This window comes from Juglans microcarpa x Juglans regia, chromosome 2S (genome assembly GCF_004785595.1).
Source record: "Juglans microcarpa x Juglans regia isolate MS1-56 chromosome 2S, Jm3101_v1.0, whole genome shotgun sequence".
NCBI classification, from domain to species: Eukaryota; Viridiplantae; Streptophyta; class Magnoliopsida; order Fagales; family Juglandaceae; genus Juglans; species Juglans microcarpa x Juglans regia.
In genome coordinates, this window is record NC_054597.1 from 25,020,772 (window position 1) to 25,039,633 (window position 18,862).

At 36.3% G+C, this 18,862-nt stretch overlaps 1 long non-coding RNA gene across 1 annotated transcript; it reads left to right on the plus strand.

Moving 5' to 3' along the window:
- Positions 1 to 599: 599 nt before the first annotated feature.
- LOC121253204 lies at positions 600 to 17,027 on the plus strand. The gene is made up of 3 exons (XR_005938374.1): positions 600 to 609; positions 4,444 to 4,453; positions 16,520 to 17,027. It is a non-coding gene; the product is annotated as an uncharacterized LOC121253204 (long non-coding RNA).
- Positions 17,028 to 18,862: the final 1,835 nt, after the last annotated feature.

Sequence of the window (18,862 nt, forward strand, 5' to 3'; positions counted from 1 at the left end):
TATATGAAGAGGAACGAGTGCAGAGTACGAGAATAGTAGAGATGAAGATGACACTCCGATTGTGGAGGCATACCAGGAAGATGGAGAGGGTATTAACTTGTTTGTTGACCTTGGTGCACTCGAGTTGCTCCCCTTGTGTAGAGATGATGTCCCACCCGTCCATCTCGACCCGTCCGTATTAAATGATCATTCAATTCAAGTAAGTGAGGAGGAAGAAGAAGAAGAAGAAGTGTCACAAGATGAAGACGAATTAGAATCAGGCAAGGAGGTGGATAAGGAGGATGAAGAAGAGGTGCATGATGATGATGAAGATGTTATTGAAGGAGATTCTGGAACAAGCATGGAAAATACATCTGAAGATGAAGAATAAAAGTACTAAAAATTTTATTCATATAGGTGACTATAAAATGTCTAGAATTTTCATAATTTCTTCTAATTAATTTTTTTTGATATTATTAATTATTTTCAAGAATGCCTCGAAAATATGCCTCCGCCAAGTCCAAGTCCTGAACCCATTGATGACTCCCCACTCGAGGAATCCGCTCCTGAAGATCAAGTTAGCACGCAAGAGAATAACAGTCAGTCAACACCTACCAGTAAGAAAATATTGTCGTTGATAATTAATTATATAGTTAATATTTTTGTCTCAATAACTATATAACTATAATTATACTATCTATTATCATGTAGTTGATGCATTTGCACATCGCGGTCGTGGCTATACACGTGGCATCTCTCTTGAGAAAAGTAAAAGGCACGAAAAACTCAAGATCATCATTCCTAATAATTTCACTGGAGGAGTGGATGATAGTGCTGCAACGCTTTCCTCCTACATTGGCACAGTAGTACGAGCTTATGCTCCATTTTATATGCGCTCATGGCGAGATGTTCCGAATGAGATTAAGGAGCACATTCGAAGTCGTGTGCTGGTGAGTTTACATTGAGAGTACATTTTTTAAACCTAGATCAGTATTTCATATTTTTTACCTGATTCACTTGTTATAATAAATTCGACCTCGACTTTTGCCGTAGCGAGGATTTGAGAACCGTAAATGAGTTGATGGCTACACTATTCCGACGTCACAAGGGACGATGTCATGACCACTTCAAGAAGTTTGAGACGTTGGAAGAGGCTGTGCAGTCTCCTTTCCAATAGATGAAGTTAGATGATTGGAGAAAGTACTGTGATCTTTTCGCATCTCCAGATTATCAGGTATTTTACATTTATATCTTTTAATTATTTACATTCATATTCGTTCTATATATTATATGTATATATATTACAATTAACATTCTTAATATATTTTGTAGCACTTGAGTTCTACAAATGCACAGTATAGATCTGCTCTGACTATCCACCATCGTGCCGGTTCAAGGTCATTCCACCGTCTTGTTGAAAAAATGGTAATTAAAAAATTATAGAATTCATTTATTTTACTAATATTCATTTATTTAAGTACTAACATTATCTTTCTAAAATTGCGTATGTCGTTTTGTTAGAAATGTGATGATCCTGAAAACTTTTCTCTCATTCATGTCTATGTTGCTGCTCACACTAATGAGCATAGTGAGTGGATGGATCCTGTCGTTACAGATAATTATGTAAGCAGTGTTAATTTTGTTAAATAAATGATGTAACATGTGAATAATTTATTTTTTATTTCTATTTCTTTTAATACGTTACTTATTAACGATCATTACCTTTAAAATTGTAGAGAAAAATGATGGAGATGCAGTCGGCTTCTGGGAATCCTCCCCTAGTGACATAGACATATTCACGGAAGTGCTCGGGCCGCAGTCTAGTCTGGCAAGAGGTTTGAGACGATCTATTAAGCATAGATGTTCATCCTCCTCAACCTCATCGACTTCGCAAATTAATAATCTTACCAAAGATTTAGAAGCTGCATGGCGTGAGAATGAGTATATGAGGTCGAGACAATAAGAGTTAGAGTCTCTCTTAGAATGACAGTCTCATTTAGAGATGCGTTTATAGGACCAACAGAGAGACCAAGAGGAAAGAATACGCAGTGAAGTCCAAGAGCAAGTGCAACGAGAGATGGTGGTGCAAATGGAGCATGTTATGTCGTTGCAACAGAATCGCAATGGGCGAGGGAAAAAGGAGAAATAAATTTTATCAATATTGGCGGCTAGTTTTAATATCTAGTTTTAAAATTTTATAAGACATTGTTACTTGTTAATTGATGGTATGTAATATGATACAATTGGTATATTTTTAAATTTTATGAAATTAGTATTTCTGATCTGTACGTTCGAATGTAAATTAAAAACGTTTGAATGTTGGTTCACATTCAAACCAACGTTCAAACGTGAATACAGAAAATTGGATAGTAACATTCGAACGATTAAACAATTAACGTTTGAACAAATCCCCGAACGTAGCACTTGCATTCGAACGCTCTTTCGTTTACATTCGAAATAACGTCCGAACGTTAAACCCGTTACGTTTGAACATTTGTCTATTAACGTTCGAACTGAATTTTGAACGTTTATTATAATGAACGTTCAGATGCATAAATGTTCGAACGTAAATATGATACGTTCGAACTATAATCAACGAGCGTCAAATTCTCTCATTCGACAGCCAATTCGAAAGCCAAAAGGAACACCTTCAACTGTCACTAAAAATATTTCTAGTGACGGTTCAACAGTAAACCGTCGCCAATTATTTTCTGTGATGCACATTAGGTGACAGTCGTGGTGACGGTTTCAAACCGTCACCAAATATTTTTAGTGACGTTTTGGCAATTTTTGGTGATGGTTTCTTCTGTCACAAAAGACAAATTGTGTTGTAGTATTTTCTTGTTTTTATTTTTAATAAAATCTTGCTTTAATTGAAAAATAAAATAATCATAATGGTGAGAAAAGTAGCTAGCTAGGATGATGGGGAAATCTTCATTTGAAGAATCATATGTCAATTTATAGAAGGAACAATATTACTTTGCCTATTTAATTTATCCCTCATTTTGATACCTAATGTATTTTAATTTTTTTTAATTTTTCTTTTTACTTAATAGTTAAGAAAGTGACAATATATTAGTGTATTGATATTTTTTTTTTATATTTTTTAAAAATATTAAAAAAATATGAAAAAGATTAAAAAAAAAGAAAATATAAATTTAGCCTAACGGTCAAATAGAGCGATGCTACTCACTATTCAGGTGATAAGTAGCACCGCTCTTTTAGAAGTAGAATAAAAAAAAATATCAATTTCTAGAAGTGTGGTGCTACTCCATGCATGCATGCATGCACCAAGAAAAAAGAGCGAATGCCATTGAATAGGCTAATTAAGATCATATACTAGTTTAGTTCATTGTTCTGAGATTCTTTTCCCTGCATGGGGTCCTATATCTGACTTCTTCCTTAATTATCAGAAATAATCTGGTCACCAATTAGAAATTAGAATGTTTGGTATATATGTGGCTGAGGGTAATGATATTTTTCTTATACCAACTCTCTACCGACGGTTTGAATCTTGATAGTCTAACTGTAGCTAGCTAGCTAGCTAGCTAGGGCTTGATCTATTGGGCCCCTCGTCTAGCTGATAATTGCTGTTAACAGAACCATTTTCTTTCATATATACTTCCTTTCTTTTCTTTATATTAATAACGTATTATGAATAAGACTTATAAAAACAAAAATAAACTAGCATTGGATCATCCACATGAGCATGTTTTGGTCATCATCACTAAAAATAAAACGAGTATTTATAATGATAAGTTATTTACAATAAAAAATTTTTATTTATGATGAGAATAACTAACTCAATTTACCAAAATTAATAGTTATTTTTATAAAAAATAATTAATAACAAATAAATAATTTTTTTATATTGCGTGCTTCTGATTTATTTTTATGGACTGGCGCCTATATATAGTATGAAAAATGCTACTCTGGCATTCTAAATATACCGTTCGGTTTGACAGCTTGATATTTTTTTTTTACCAAATAATAATAGAAGTGATTTTAAGTATATTAATATATTTTTATTATTAAAAATATTTAAATATATTAAAAAATATCAATAGAAAAATAAAAAAAATTAAAAAAAAAATTACTTTTACAACTAATTATAACACCGAGCGCAACACAGTAACACCGCTCATATAGTACCGTGATGCAGGTTGTCAGTAGTAGCCTCTTGTTGCGTGAAGCAGCAGCTAGCTGTTCGTACTCATGGTTTGGACTTGTATCTACTTACAACTCGTGACTTTAGCTTCTTTACTACTTTTCAGCTTGTTTGACTTCTCTTCAACTATTTTTGTTCCGTAATCACAAAAATATCTGGAAATGGAAGTCATGATATGGATTTGGGCTCCAATAAGAATGTTGGTAGGAACACCTACTGAAAGGAGCTGCTATATATAGTTTTCTCTATATATATACAACTACATGATAGCTACAAGATATTCGACTTTTTGTAAGGGAAAAAATTGTTGCAAATAGCTTAATTTTCGTTGCAAAAGACTATTTGTTATGATGATTAGTCCTCTCGTAATTATTGCGTCGGCAAAAGTAGTCAACCCTTAATTACGAAATATTTTATTGTTGCAAATTGAGTTTATCGTCCTCACTGCTATATTCACTATAGTATATACATTCGTTGTTATTATATAATAAGCTATATATTCTCGATGATATAGGATTTTCGTTGCAGATATATTTATTTGCAACGAAATTATGGTCGCTGCAAACGTATTTGTTATCAATGACATAACTATTTTCAGCGAATGCATCTCGATGCAAATAGTTATATATAAGAGAAAAAAAATTACAATATCACACATTAATTAAGGATATCATCATCTATTCAAACATTAAATAAGGGTTAATTAACATGTTAAATACAAATAATTAAAAATGCATGATCCAAACACTACAAGAAAACTGCTTATTTGTGACCAGTTATTTCTTGTAAAAATGACTATTTCTTATTAAAATGAGTTTGTTTTTATCGTAAATAATCCGTTACAAATTCTCAATTTTCTTGTAGTGGACGCATACCTAGTATTATAAAGAAAGAGATATGATGCAAAAATATGAAACGTACGTGTGTGTGTGTGTGTGTATATAAGATTTTGATAGTCCAAAATGTAGCAATTTAGTTCATTGCACCTACCAGAGACTACCATATATAAGACACAATAAACAAGACGAAAGTTTTAAGCTGCAAGGAAGTATGATACTGAGATAATATTCAAATTTAGAAAATACATATATATGGAAAGCAATCTAAATAAAAGAAAACATGATTTCTAAATGGAAAGAAAATAAATTACAACATTACCAATATAAAAGCCACATTTGTTCCTCATTTTGTTCTTTCCTCTCAATTATCTTTAATGTAGAAAATATAGTCATTGCAATCCTAACAGAACGGCTACAAAAGCAAAAGACTACGTACTTAGGTTTTCTGAAACAGATTAATGCATAATTCCAAGTAAGAAGAACACATACAAACAAGGGTGAAAGCATGTACCCTTGTAGTGTAAAAAGGCATGCCACTTTTTAGATTATTACCATTTTTCTCTTTGAATTGACAGTAAATAAAGTTTTGTAAGGAAAAAAAAAAAAAAGTTAAAAACACACACTACAATAGAAAAGACATTTTTGTGTTGGATGAAGTCGCCGTGAAAATACTCAAAAATGCCACAAATAATTAATTCCGTCCAAATCTAATCGCCGTAAAGTGGACACAACTATAGCTTATTAAATGGTTTATGACAGCGAAACTAATGTGGATCGCAAATAGCTTTAAGATTTGCAACAAATTTTATCGCCACAAACATGTTTCAATTTAGACGCAAAAGAGTGAGTCGATGGTAAAAAAACACAATTGCAGCAATATGTTTGTGCCGCAATTGAAAAATCTCAACGTAAAAAAGGTTTATTCCTGAAGTGTTTTTAGTGTCGCAAATGGATATCACCGCAAGGATTTGATATTTGTGGCGAGAAACATCTTCACAAATGTGCTATTCTTGTGACGCAAAAAGACCGACTACACGGTTAAGAAATACATTTGTGACTAACTAGTAGTGCTGCGAATATAAACAGGTTTCCATGAAAAATGTAGGGGTGTAACCGGTCCAGTCCGGTCCTGTTTTAGACAAAATCAATGACCGAACCGGTATGTATTGGTTTTGCATTTTTCAAAACCGATTACGCTTCGGTTACCCTCCTAAACCGATACCTCCAGTTTTACAGGTTTCCGGTCCGGTCCGATCCAGTTTTCTGGGTTTTTTAAAATGTAAAAAATATATAATAAAGTATTACTTCTTATGATAAAATGTTATTAATAATTTAATATATATATATATATTATGTTTAAAGCATATGATCAATTAAATTTTCATCTTTAAGATTAAACTTTTATTTTATAAATTATAATAACATTATCTTATATATAATTATATTAATAACATATGTTCAAACAAATTACAAATGTTCATATTTAAGATTAACATTTTATTTTATAATTTATAAATTATAATATGAAATTATTTCAAATATGATATATAATTATATATTATATATAAAACTTATATATATAAAAATATTTTTTATAATATATAAAATTAATTTATATATATATATATTTTCCAACTGTTCCGGTTCTTGAAAACTACGAAACCGAAACCGGACCAGGTCCGGCCGGTTTTCATAATATAGGAACCGGTTCCGAACCGGACCGGTTCAAAACTGGACCAACCGATCCTGTTTGGTCCAGTCCGGATCGATTTTTCGGTTTAAATTTACACCCTTAGAAAAATGTATTGCCGACTCTGAAACTATTGTTGCAAAATACATTAAAAAAAAACAATTACACATCTTACATTATAATACAATGCATAAAGCAATTACACAAAGTACTTACTTTATATTCTAAGCAGTTACATTATATATATTACAATACATAAAACAATTACTTATATTTGTGCGCAACTTTAGACTTCCCAAAGAATATCAAAGTACAAAGCACATCAAGTCCAACATACTTTTAGAAATCTTGTCCTCCAAAAGAGTGAAAGCCATTTCAATATCTAGTTGTGTGAAAACTTTATCTCAAAAACATCTATAGATATGCGATAAAACTTGAATCACAGACTTTGTTGAATATTGCTAGAAAATTAAACCAAAGCACATCAACTTAGCACGTCTAGAAAATAGATAATACTATAACACAATATACCATTATAAGTAGCCTGCTCCCAGATTTGTCTAATAAACTGAAAATAACAAATAATACTAAAGCTGATAACATAACAAAAATCCAATTTGGTAAACATGCTGATAATGTAGAACTAAAGCTAGAAAAATGTCCAAGAAATAATATACATAATGTTCCAACCAATGCTGACCAGTAGTGGTTATTGAGATGTTGGAGGAAAAAAGAATCAATGTTGATATCAACATAATTTTTTTTCTAATTAGTTGATATCAATATAAATTATAACTAGAAAGTTGGCGTTTACCTTCTCTTACTTTACCAATCTTCAAGTCCTCTTGCACCTTTGAACAAACTAAAGAGGCCAACCTAAGTTTTACTCCATCTACATCCAAAATAATTAGATACACATAAGTCCTACTCCATCAAAAGTCATTAAAAAATATATTTGAGTCTTGAGACAACCCACTTTAAGCATCTATATGCATGTGTAAGGATACCATTGCAGATCAATTACAAAATAGAACAATAACTAGAAGATATATGTCACAAGAAATATATGACATAAAAGATATACTTGAAGGCTTCATTGCAAGAAAGAGCAGGTTTATCAATGGCTGTTAAAAAAAACATGATACAATACAACCCAATAAATTGAAAATAGCAAAGGATAGTGCATAGGAATGAGAAAAAAAATTAGGTGCAAGGCCCATCTATTTAAGTCTGGATCTGCTCACAATGCTGGGTGAATACAAACTTCTATACCCACCTTAAATACCCTTAGGAATTGCCTCACAACATTTGTTGTTCCTGAACGTACCTAGATATTATGGTAATCAATTTTATCAGTTTCCAAACAATGGATATTATGGCAATCACATGGAACTTAATTATAGTTTAAAAAAGCAGCCACTAGAAAATAACATTCTATGGAACCATAAATTGGAAAGTCGTTGTCAACAAATAACCTACAACTATAGCTTTGTACTGTTTTTTTCTTTTGAAAAAGTAAATTTCTTACTGTAATCACAACATGAGCAGAATATTAACATAAATATGAATCAGAACCATAAATATTAACATAAAAGCTATTGAAGAGTGAATAGAAATATTTTACCAAGTTTTTCTCTTGACTTCTTGGTTAAACTCTTCTCCCATGTCCTGTTTGTCCAAGGAAAAACTTGAAAATTTAACAACATTGTTATTGCATCAACAATAGTAGTGAAATTGGTTAAGAATAGCTCAACTTAATGAGTTTGTACATCTCTTATAAACTAAAATGATGGTATTTGTACAGAACCTTATACATCTTTTCTATAATTAAAAGATATTCGAAAGATGTTAGCCTCCACAATCAAGTAAATATAAAAGCAAAAATACCTTATATTAAGTTTTTTTAGCTTCCAAAAATACTCTCTATCAATCACTACAAAACAGAGTTAGCATTGCCAATCTTTTGCCAATTAGCATCAAGTTTGAACATCCAAACTGTTCCAAAATTAAAATTAAGGATAACACTTTTGCCAGTTGCAATAAGGATAACACTTTCTGAGTTCATGTGCCTCTGTAAAATTAAGGAACTTTATAGCAGCATCAAAGTTTTATAATCATCCAAAAACAATTTGCATCAAAATTTTCTAGACTAACTACAACAAATTGCAACTTTCAAGTTTTAACAACCACAATTTCGAATTCAACACATACTTGAAAATTTGTAATTCAACAATCCAAACACATTCCTAAAGAAGTTTCCATGATCCTCATCGTAAGGAAATTTTAGAAAAAAGTTTCTAATGATAGATTTTTTAAAAGCATTTGGAAAATAAGTGGAATTTACTTCTCATCTATGTTATGTATGACAATCATTCCAATCAACGAACTGATTCCTTTTTGCAAGAGTACGAATGGGGAAAAAAGACCAAGCTAAATTAAGGTAAACATCCAATATATATGTGACCCCATTCACCAATGACTCGTGTCAATAGAGCTCGATATAGTAGTAACCTTATCCTAGTCAGAAAACTTATAAAAAACAAAAACAACACCAAAGACCTCAAGAGTCACACCATATAAAGGCCGTCAATGGTTACACTATAGCACAAGGCTCAACAGAGTAACACAGAAATTAAGAATCAAACCATGCTCTACACAAAAAAAAATCAAAATCTAAAAACCATGCTCTAAGTTAATCATGTACACAAACTAAAATTTCTCAACAACAAATATTATAGAGCAACCAAGGAACAAAAATCGAATCTGAAAGAGAGAGAGAGAACTCGAAAGAGAGAAGTCAAGGAACAAACATCGACAAAGAGCGATTTATAGGCCGTGACATGCTCGCGGTGCAAGGCTTGGGGGCGGCGGCAACAAGTTGCGATACAAAATGGGAAGAAAGAGCAAGAGAGCCATGTACGAAGAGAAAAAAGAATGGAGTTGAGAACGGAGAGGATGCTTACCGATGTGTTGGAGCACGGGGGTGGCATACAAGAGAGAGAGAGAGAGAGAGAGAGAGAGAGTCGGGATGAAATTTGAACGATAGAATGGGGGAGAGAGCTGAAAAAGAAACATAGACACAGAAGCCACTGGCTTAGGCGGTGATCATTGTCAAACTCATGAATAAGTAAGTCTGAATTATTTGAGCAGTTGAGTAAAACATCATTACTATCCAAAATGAGAGTTTATAGAAGAAAACAAAATCTTCTACTAGCCTACCACAATCAAGGAAAGTTTTAGAAATTATTTTGCTATTATTTCCTCAGCAAACTAAGAAATATAATGCAATGATGCATATATCCAACCTAGAAGTCCACAACTTCAAAGAGATTAAAGCCATAACGAAAAAAAGCCAAGAAAATTCAACAAATATTTAGCAGAAAAATTAAGTTTTTTTTTCCTATAATTCCAATCAAGCTTTAATGCTATAGAATGAATAATAAAATCTAGTTCTAACAGAAAGTATGTTAAGCCAATACGTATAAGATGTTCTTGCATATGACATAGGCCGGCTTATCGAGATAGAAAGAGATTGTGGTTTATGGTATGGTGGTGCAACGTATTGAGTGGCGGTGGGGTGTGCCCTAAAAGATGATCCTTTCCAAGTGGCCTATTGAGCAAAAAGAGGCGAGGATCAATACTTCCATTTGTTGTTGCCTTCTGGCCATGGTGGTTCTGTAATGCCCGTCCTTGTGGTGGGACTTTTTATAAAATGATTTTAAAAAGGATGACGGGAATTGACGTTCATTTTAAAACTTTTTACTTCTATACCCAGGGTGTAAGACTCTACATTATAAAATAAACATACTTTGAGAGTAAAAGAGGTTTACAACGGAAAAACATCAAACTTAAAATAAAAAGGCCTCTCATACATTTAAAACTCGCATGCCTAGACTTACGTGCTCTTCTCGTTGTGTCGTGTCCGTCCTGACGCATTCTGCTCATTTAGTTCCTGAGGGGGGATGTGCATACATAAAAACTAAAATGAGTCGAATACTCAGTAAGCATTACTTCATACCATAAAAATATAACAGCATAGGACTTCAGTCATGCATTCATCACACATACGTACATACATACAAGACAATAAGCATACATTAATTTTGAAAACATCACTAGGTGAGGATTTTATTAAAAGGGGGATTTCTTTTCGTAAAACATTTCTCCCACCATGTGCCTTCATTTCTTAAAGAATTTGAAGACTCATGCATTCTCTTATCACTTTTCATTGGGCTTTACACACTATTATGCCTCGTGTGCTAGGGTTAGCCGATCTTCCTTTGGACCCCATTTTGCCTGTAGCCGCGGGTTAGGAATCCATTGGTTTGGGGGCAGTACTGGGTGCACCTCCAGCACTACTTCCTAGCATTACAATTTGCCCTTTCATTGGTACTCTCGTTAGTTCGTTCCTTCATCATGGCCATTACATGTTTTCATGCATCATGGTCGTTATGTTTTTTTATACGTCATAGCGTAAGCTTAAACATCATCATCAAGGTATCATTCGAACCATCGGTTTGTGGCATCTATAAAGCATCAGTTCATAGGGACATTTTGAAACACTTTATTCGCATCGGTTTGTAAAAGCATGAGGCATAAGCCTCACATTTTCTTTTTAAAAGACTACATCCAATATCTACTATGTATAGTCATCCATCACATGCATACAATTAAATACTTGGGTTGCATAAAAAGGGATTGCCAACAATGGCCATCACGTACGTATACTTGAAGACTTATACTTAGCATGTTTTCATAAAACGTCGTTCATTTTGTAAGGCATCGTAAAGGGAAATATTTTTTTTCCGTTTCATTCGTATCTTTAGAAAATTCTAGAAGCATATGAACATAGTACTTACCTGGTTTCCATGCTATTCTCATACCATGTAGTCCATTCACGTGCGTGTCAGATGACAACCAACCTACATGCATACACATAACCTTAGCGTCATTTTCTATTTAGTAAATAAGTAACTAAACTAGAAATAGAACTACACTTCACTTGGAAACACTCTCCTTCTATCTTGGGGCTCTATGTGTCCCTTACTATACTAAAACTTTCAGGGATCCACTTACGGTCACTACCTCTTCCAAACTCAATGTCCTACCTTAAGTGCTCATTCACCAAAGTGAACCTTCATGATTCACCTTAGAGTTAAGACACTAGGACATACACCTTACTCCTCCTATTAACCTCATTCTGATGCATGATTTAGACTGACTAAGTCATGCATCCCAATCCTAGACAATACACACGTCACTTCCTACATTCGAGCTTACGCTTCCTCATTGTCATCATTATCCTCATCCATGCATATCACACGACTCTAAGCCAACTCAGAGGCTCAAACATCGTGTACCTATGCTTAAGACAGATTACCCATTATGCATGGTAAATCCATCCGGCACATGTGTTTACCAGATACACATGTACCTTACCTCCTTATCACCTAAGATAAACGTATAACATGTTGATCACCTGCTTGTGTAAACAAGCATCATAGTTTGATACCAACCTTCTCTTACTCGGTTGGCAGGACTCTTCCCACTTCCTATCCCATTACAAGTTCATCCCAATACTTAACACAACAGGACTCCATTCACAACTGCACATTCCATCACTTTACATCATGTCACGTAGCTCGAGACTACTTTCAAGCTACACTGTGACCTTGTCACATCACTTGGCATCCTGTTACGTCACTTCTATGCCACTCCATCCCTTCACATGTACAACAGCCATAACATTGCTATACGGTGACATTTATCACTTTGACCACACGATCACATCACAATTAATCAGGGACACTATTCCATAGTTCCCGACACTACATATCACGCTCTACGCTCCTCAACAACGCAATCATTCATTCCTTCGTGACACGCCACACAGTGTATCACGATTCACCACACGGAGTATACTCCTCATGTACTCCCTCCAATCCACACTATGCCACGCAGAGTAACTTCACGTGCACTCTTTCCATGTGTACTCTTCTCATTCCACACTACGCCACTAGAGTACACTCCATGTGTACTCTTCTCATTCCACACTACGCCACGAGAGTACACTCCACGTGTACTCTTCCCATTTCACATAAAGCCACACAAAGTACACTCCACATATACTATTCCCAATTCACACTATGCCACACATCACCCTTACTACACACTTTCCAACTACCAAGACAGCCCAGTTCACAACACTTCACGTATGCAGCCACACTTCACATCACCACACTACACAACGAACTCTATAACATAGCGAACTTCACAAATACCAACAGCACAGTCTACAATCCAACCAACCAACTAACATAATAACGAGGGTAAAGTGAAAGAGAGTTATACCATCGTCAGGATAAACTGTGCGTTGCTCGTTGTCCAGGATGCCCAGAAGCCACTGGCTTGGGCGGTGATCATTCTGTCGTAGTCATTATCGTGACCTTAAAATGGGACATTTTTGGGTGGACAGATTAGAGACTAGATCTAGGCTTTGGAAGGTGGATCTAGGATGTGTGAGGTGGCCGAGGTCATGGGTGGCGGGGGAAGGCTATGCACAGTGGTTATTCACGGTGGTTGGGGGCTATTTAGGCCTGCGAGTTGGTGGATTTGGAAGGGGTGGCCATGGAGAGGCTCATGGTGGCCTCAATGGTGGCAGTGAGGGGCAGAGCAAGACGGATCTAGCCGTGTACAGTGAATCCAAAAGAGAGAGAGGGCGTAAGAGGTAAAGGGAGGAGTTGGGGGCTATGGCTAGGCATGGAGGGCCAGAGGGAGGTGCGGTGAAACTGGTGATGGCGATGGAGTTACAGTACGATGGCCCTACGATGGATCTAGGCCGTGCGAGGTGATGAAACCCATATGAGAAAGGGGGCATGTGTGGGGCAGATCAGGGCTATGGGTGGCTAGGGTAGGTCGATGGTGGCCACGGGAAGCTCAAGGTGGCAGCTGGAAGCCTTGGGTTGCAACGTACGACAAGCTAAGGTGGAGAACCCGTGTATGGGTGAAACCCATTTCGAGAAAGAGGGAGAGGGTTGTCGTGCTATGAAAGCTTGATGGTGGGTAGTGGAAGGTCAAGGGCTTGGTGGTGCTCAACGATGGGGCTGGAGGCTGACGATTGCAGCGGTATTAGCGGCGAAAGGGAGAAACCATGTAGGAGAACCCATTTCAGGTTGCTCGCATGCAACTAAGTGAGGAGCTGCCAAGGGGCTTCGACAGTGGAGTTTGGTTGCCAACGTGAGGGGAAGCCGATGGTGGTGGTTAGTGGCACTGCAGGTGGCGCATGTCGAGACTAGGTGAGCTGAGAGAGGGAATCGGGTAGGGGGAGAGGGGCTGTCTCTGAGCTGAGGTACTTACCAGCGTAGTGGGGTGTAATTGGACTCGATGTAGCGGAGCATCATGGCATGAGTGGTGAGGTGAGACGTGGAGCAATGCAAAGTATGTGATATGGAGTGTTGGTCTGTTGCTATTGGATCAATATTACAGAGAGAAATGAGAGATTAGGGGGGCTAGAAGGGAGGTGGGGGAAAAAGAAAATAGGGTTAGAGTTATGCGGGTGGGCTTTTTTATTAATGTTATATATTCAAACGAAGTTGTTTTAATAAAGGTATTTGCAAGGAAAAATGTTTCCGTTACTAATATCATCCTTTGCAAGAGAATCTTTTTGTTAGTACTATAATTATTTGTAAGGAAAAAGTTGTCGTCAGTAATATGTTACACTTTGCAAGGAAAGTATAATTGTCGCTAATGCTAGAAGAGGTATGAGTGCACTAAACGGGTTCACGTACAGTGTTGCCATTGAATATAAAATACAACGAATATATGTCATTGCTAGTACCTTGAAAAATAACAACATGCAAGGAAAAGATTGTTACAATTTGCATCTTATTATTTGCAAGAATAAAGGTAGTCGTTGCAATTACAATATGGTTATTTGCAACAACCAATTTCATTGGAAATAATCATATTTCATTGCTACTATTTAATTATTTGCAAAGAGTTAATTTTCGTTGGTAAAATTTGTTATTTGAAACGAGTTTTGACCCGTTGCAAATAAGTTCCCTTTTGCAACGAACTTATACGTTGGAATTATAAGGACAAGTCGTTAGGATATCTGTTTGGCACTATGTATTCTTAATTGCAATGAAAAATTATCGTTGGCAATATGAATTCTTATTTGCAACGGTCATCTTCGTTGAAATTATAATAAATCTTGTTTGTTGTCCAATCCACTGTTTATTGTTAATAGCAACGAGAATTTATCATTGCAAATCCAATTACTCATAGTTAAATATTTTTAATCGTTGCAAATTTTGCATTATTAGCAATGAAAAATAGGTCGTTGCAAAAGCTTCAATCTCTTGTACTGAACCAACTATTTTACGAATTTGAAAAAGCAGTGAATTTCTCCACACAAGAGAGAGAGAGAGAGAGAGAGAGAGGCCTGTACCAGCTTTTGAGGTTCTCATCAATGGAGACAGCATGAATTCAATCGCGAGTGGGATTTGATAGAATGCACACCCAAATGATAGTTATTTTATTTTTTAAGGTTTTAGGATGCAGGGGATCTTTGGTTTAGGATTCCTTGAAATATGAAGCTTCTGCATGGTTAAAAATTGTATTTTTTTTTTTCGTTTCATTTCATTAATATTTGAGGGTGAAATAGTCATGAAAATTTATTCATAAGTATTAAGACCTTTTGAATGTTCGTAATGCCTACAAATATCGTACTGAAAATAGATTACGCCGAATGATGCATTGCAAGAATGATGTATCAAATAAGCAGGTTACGTTGTCAGATTAACTCGAGCTGATTAGCAGGATATGTAGGCCGACCCAAAAATGACAAGATTATATATGAACTAAGTTAATTTGAGTTTGTGTTGAATTGATCCTGATCTCACTACAAGAGATTGTATTTTTTGAGATAAAAAATTTGTCTCCAAAAACATAATTTTCGTCCCAAATTATATTTGGAGATAAAAAAATTTCATCTCAAATTTGTCTCGGAAAGACTGTCTCAAAAAGCTTTTGAAGACGAAAATAAAATTTCGTCTCAAAAAATCATTTTTAGAGACGAAATTAGGCGGATCTAGTCGAAACCGTTCGAACGGATAATTTTTTTTGAGACGATTTCATCTCAATATATTGTTCGAATGGAATATTTCTCCGTCCAAACCAAGAAGTCCATTCGAACAATATGAAGTATTCATTCGAACTAATGTCCATATTTGATCCTGTTTGAACGAACGGAGTGTTCGAACAAATTTTATGCGTTCGAACTAATAAATTTTTCAAACGACTTGTGTTCGAACAAAAATTATGTCTGTTAGAATAGAAATTTTATTTTCAGAAATTATATCTGTTCGAACGTGGTTTTGCACATAAATGTTGTTCGAGCAAATAATTTATTGTTCGAACGCCTGTATTTCTCTTTTGTCATTCGAATAGGTTAGTTTTGGTTCGAATGTAATTACAAATAGTAATTTACCGTTCGAACTGGTTATTTACTGTTCGAACTGAATACATATCAGAATTTAATTAAAAATACCATACTAATATTACACAATTTGTGATTCAAACATCAATTGTTCCAATGTTTTGGAATATCATAATATAAATGCAATGAAAGAAAAGATAAATTTGAAGATCATGGTGGTGGCATAGAGTTTTGAGACATCATTGTCTGGAATTGTTCAAACATTTTTTTGTTATTCAACTGCATCATCTCTTCTAATCTCGCCTCCAAATCCGCTGCTTGATCTAATCGGATCAGCAACTCTTTTTTCTTGGATCTCAATGATAGGTCCCAACACAGAGGATAAATTAGATATGCTAGGATAGTTGTTCTCTTCGGGTGAGATAGTACCACAATTTGACTCAACAATGTTATCTGCTTCATTAATAATTCTCTTCTGCTTAAATAGCAGAATTACACCGAAATAAAAGGAAACAATAAAGCAAACTTGCGGACTGACTTGCAGAACAATAATGGAAAATGCGGACTGACTTGCGGACTAAGAACCGAAACTGCAGCTCACGAAACAGAGCCTAAAACAAAATAAAAACAGAGCTTAAAACTAGAATGCTTAAAAATAGAATGACACTAACGGAAATCATCCGCTTCGTGCGCTCGTGCGGACTTCATGCGCGCTTCATGCGTATAAGCTCACTGACCAGTTATGCATGCTACGCTCGTGCGCACTTCATGCGCGCCTCATGCGTATATGCTCACGGACCCAGTCATGCTCACTGACCCAGTCACGCTGCATGCCTTCTTCACGTATCAGATCATCCCAAATATTTGGGATTTGGTTTACGGAGTCTTGTGGAACGACGTGGCCTATCATTACTTCCCCCAACAAGTGGATCCTTGTCCTCAAGATCCAGACGCGGGAACATTTCCTTCAACTTGGCTGTTGATTCCCACGTTGCCTCTTCGGTTGGAAGGTGTTTCCATTGCACCAAGCCTTCTTCGACCAGCTGAGTCCCTTGCTTGAGCCATCGGTAATCTAAAGTAGTTTGAGGTTCTAAGATGACTACCCCATCGTCGGAGAAAGGTGGTAGCTCAACTCGTTTAGTTTCAGCCCTCTCCCGGGTGACGTCCTCATTAAGCTGGTAGCTTTTAAGTAGCAATACATGAAACACCGGGTGAATGCGTGCTTCCTTCGGCAGCTTTAATTTATATGCAACTGGCCCAATTTTCTCGAGAATCTGATAGGGTCCGAAAAAACGGCTAGCAAGTTTTTGGTGGACTTGTTTAAAGACCATTTGCTGGCGATATGGATGTAGCTTCAAAAGCACCCAGTCACCGATATTGAACGTAATGTCCCACCTTTTTTGATCTGCCAACTGCTTCATTCGATTCTGCGATCTCTCTAAATTTACCTTCAATTGCAGTAGCAGTTCATCTCGGTGCATGAGTTGTTGGTCAACTTCGTGTACTGGAGAGAGACCATCTTTGTACGTCGGAATAGAGGGTGGTAACCGCCCATACAGCGCCTGGAAAGGAGTCATTCCAGTTGAAATGTGGTATGTTGTATTGTACCAATATTCAGCCCAAGGTAAGTATGAACACCATTTCCGGGGCCACTGATGAACAAAACACCGTAGATACTGTTCGACGCAACGGTTGACGACTTCCGTTTGGCCATCCGTTTGTGGATGGTATGAGGAACTGAGCTTCAGTTTGATGCCCGACATCTTGAAGAATTCTTGCCAAAAATTGCTGATGAAAATCGGATCCCGATCGCTAACAATTGACTTGGGCATCCCGTGAAGCTTGATAATGCCTTCAACAAATTTTTCTGCCACATTTTTTGCAGTGAAAGGATGGCTTAAGGTTAGGAAATGTGCAGACTTACTGAATCTGTCGACAACCACCATTATGGTGTCTCTTCCTTGTGAGGTCGGTAACCCTTCAATAAAATCTAGGGAGATGTCGTCCCATACTGGGCACGGAATGGGTAGTGGCTGAAGGAGTCCGGCTGGAGCCAAGGTTTCTGTTTTAATTTTCTGGCAAACTTCACATCCTTTTACGTAGTTCTGCACTGCTCCATGCATCCCCGGCCAGTAAAATTGTTGTCCCAGCTTCTTAAATGTACGTAAGACACCCGAATGACCCCCCACCTTGGTGTCATGCATCTCGTGCAGCAATTTAGCTCGTAAGGCTGTGTCGTTCGGAACAATAATCCTGCCTTTGTAACGTAAGAGTCCTTTGCACCATGTATACGAACTTCCAGGTTGTTCCGTGGCCACACGACTTTTTGTTTGGATGTAGGGGTCCTTTTCTGCAGCTCTTTTAATTTCTTCCCACAAGCTAACTTGCGGAAAAAAAATATTTTGAAGGACGGGACTGCCCTGTTTTCGAGAGAGAGCATCAGCTGCAGAGTTTTCTCGGCCCGGTTTGTATGTAATTTCATAATCGTAACCCAACAGCTTAGCGACCCATTTTTGTTGCTCCGGCGTTGCTATTCGCTGCTCTAAAAAATATTTGAGGCTACATTGATCGGTCTGAATATAGAATTTCTGGCCTAGAAGGTAAGGCCGCCATGTACGTATGGCTTCGATGATGGCCAACATTTCCTTAGCGTACGTCGACCATGATTTCTTACCACTCCGAGAGCTCGGCTCATGTATGCCACTGGCTTGCCACATTGAGATAGAACTGCTCCGATGCCTTCTCCC